Genomic DNA, 2,500 nt, shown 5'->3' with positions numbered 1-2,500 from the left:
CTTGCGCGTCCCGTGCTGTCCCGTGCCGTCCTGAGCCTTACAAGGCCGTCGCATGCGCGTCCCGTGCCGTCCGAGCCTCACCAAGGCCGTCCCATGCGCGTCTCGTGCCGTCCCATGGCGTCCCGAGCCTTACAAGGCCGACCCACGCCTTACGAAGGTCGTCCCATGCCTTACAAGGCCGTCCCATGCGCGTCCCGTGCCTTACAAGACCGTCCCATGCCTTACGAAGGCCATCCCATGCCTTAGCAAGGCCGACCCATGCCTTACCAAGGCCGAACTATGCCTTACCAAGGCCGTCACATCGATCTCGGAGAAAGTACATCATCATGACATCGGAATACGGCCCCAACATCGATCTCGGAGAAAGTACATCATCATAACATCGGATCGGATGTGTATCCATCGAAGTTCCATCGACACTTCGAGAAGATCGAACATAGCTTCCTAGCATGTTAAAGGTTCGGTGCTAATGGGAACATAAAGATCCCACGACGTTCCAAACGAAAGTAAAGTGTTCCGTGCGTGTGAACTACGTTGTCCCATGTGCCGGCTCTCGACTCCTAAGATGTCCCATGTAAATGCCCTTCGTGGGAAAGAATGTCCCGTGCAAGACGCCTTGATGATCCCCATAAGGTGTCCCATGTGCGTCCCATGATGTCCCATGCGCGTCCCGTGCCGTCCGAGCCTCACCAAGGCCGTCCCATGCGCGTCTCGTGCCGTCCCGAGCTGTGCCGAGGCCGTCCCTTGCCGTCCCGAGCCTCGCCAAGGCCGTCCCGTGCCGTCCGAGCTGTGCCGAGGCCGTCCCATGCGCGTCCCGTGCCGTCCGAGCTGTGCCGAGGCCGTCCCGTGCTGTCCCATGCCGTCCCGAGCCTCGCCAAGGCCGTCCCATGCGCGTCCCGTGCCGTCCGAGCCTCACAAAGGCCGTCCCGTGCCGTCCCATGCGCGTCCCGAGCCTGACCAAGGCCGTCCCGTGCCTCACCAAGGCCGTCCCATGCGCGTCCCGTGCCGTCCCATGCGCGTCCCGAGCTGTCCCATGCCGTCCCGAGCCTTAGCAAGGCCGTCCCATTCGCGTCCCGTGCTGTCCCATGCGCGTCCCGTGCTGTCCCGTGCCGTCCCGAGCCTGACCAATGCTGTCCCGTGCGCGTCCCATTCTTTTGGCTCGGCTGGCCCGTGCATTCTATGGGGTCGTGGGACATTTCGAAATCCACCCGGGCCACTTCGACTCTCTCTTCATTAATACTATTGAGGTATTATTTATGAATTATTGGAGAAAAGAAACGGAGGAAAATATTTTTTTTTCTATTTTTTATGAATTTTCCGGTGTTTATTCACTTAAAAATTCATAGAAAAATAAATATTTATCGGAATCGCTATTATAATATATCAAAAAAATCCTTGCGAAAAGACCTTTCCGACGAGTATAAGTTTGCTGGATTCCGACGAGTAACGAAGGAGTAAAGGCCCAGTATGCTTGGTTAAAAAATTGATGTTTCCTTGTGAAAATAGGAAAAACAATAACTTTGCACTATAAGGGGGAGGGTTGAGCTCCTTCCCCAGAGCGTGCACAGCACTTGTGCTGGCACGTTCCCTAGTGCTCGCCAAGCACCATAGGGCATCCAAAGGGCAAAGCTCGGCCTACTACATGATGGGAAGCTTCTAATATGTCGGAATACGAAGAGATTTCGTGCGACCCGAAGCTCGGCTCGGGCGTCCCGGCCTGTCCCGAGCTGTGCCGAGCGCGTCCCAGGCCGTCCCGAGCCAAGTCTCGGGCGTCCCAGGCCGTCCCGAGCCAAGTCTCGGGCGTCCCAGGCCGTCCCGAGCCAAGTCTCGGGCGTCCCAGGCCGGCCCGAGCAAAGTCTCGGACGTCCCAGGGCGTCCCGAGCTGTGTCGAGGCCGTCCCAGGGCGTCCCGAGCTGTAGCGAGGGCGTCCCAGGCCGTCCCGAGCCAAGTCTCGGGCGTCCCAGGCCGTCCCGAGCAAAGTCTCGGGCGTCCCAGGCCGTCCCGAGCTGTGCCGAGGCCGTCCCAGGCCGTCCCGAGCAAAGTCTCGGGCGTCCCAGGCCGTCCCGAGCTGTGGCAAGGGCGTCCCAGGCCGTCCCGAGCTGTGGCAAGGGCGTCCCAGGCCGTCCCGAGCTGTGCCGAGGCCGTCCCGAGCCTAGTCTCTGGCGTCCCAGGCCGTCCCGAGCTATGGCGAGGGCGTCCCAGGCCGTCCCGAGCCAAGTCTCGGGCGTACCTGGCCGTCCCGAGCTGTAGCGAGGGCGTCCCATGCCGTCCCGGGCTGTCCCATGCGCGTCCCGTGCCGGCCCGAGCAACAGCTCGGGCGTCCCGTGCCTCGGCCCTTCCAAGTGGTGCTTCGTCGGACATCTCGATATCCACTCGAGCATTTTCGACCATTCTCCATATGTGGGTGTGTGGGTATTTATCAGGAATATTGGAGAAAGAATCGGGAAAAAAATATTTTTTTTCTATTTTTTTTGAATTTTTAATTGTTTATTCACTTAAA

Source organism: Eschscholzia californica, unplaced genomic scaffold, assembly GCF_041429995.1.
Source record: "Eschscholzia californica isolate CP2 unplaced genomic scaffold, dmEscCali1.0.p SCAF_137, whole genome shotgun sequence".
Taxonomy (NCBI): Eukaryota; Viridiplantae; Streptophyta; class Magnoliopsida; order Ranunculales; family Papaveraceae; genus Eschscholzia; species Eschscholzia californica.
This window is presented reverse-complemented; position numbering follows the sequence as displayed.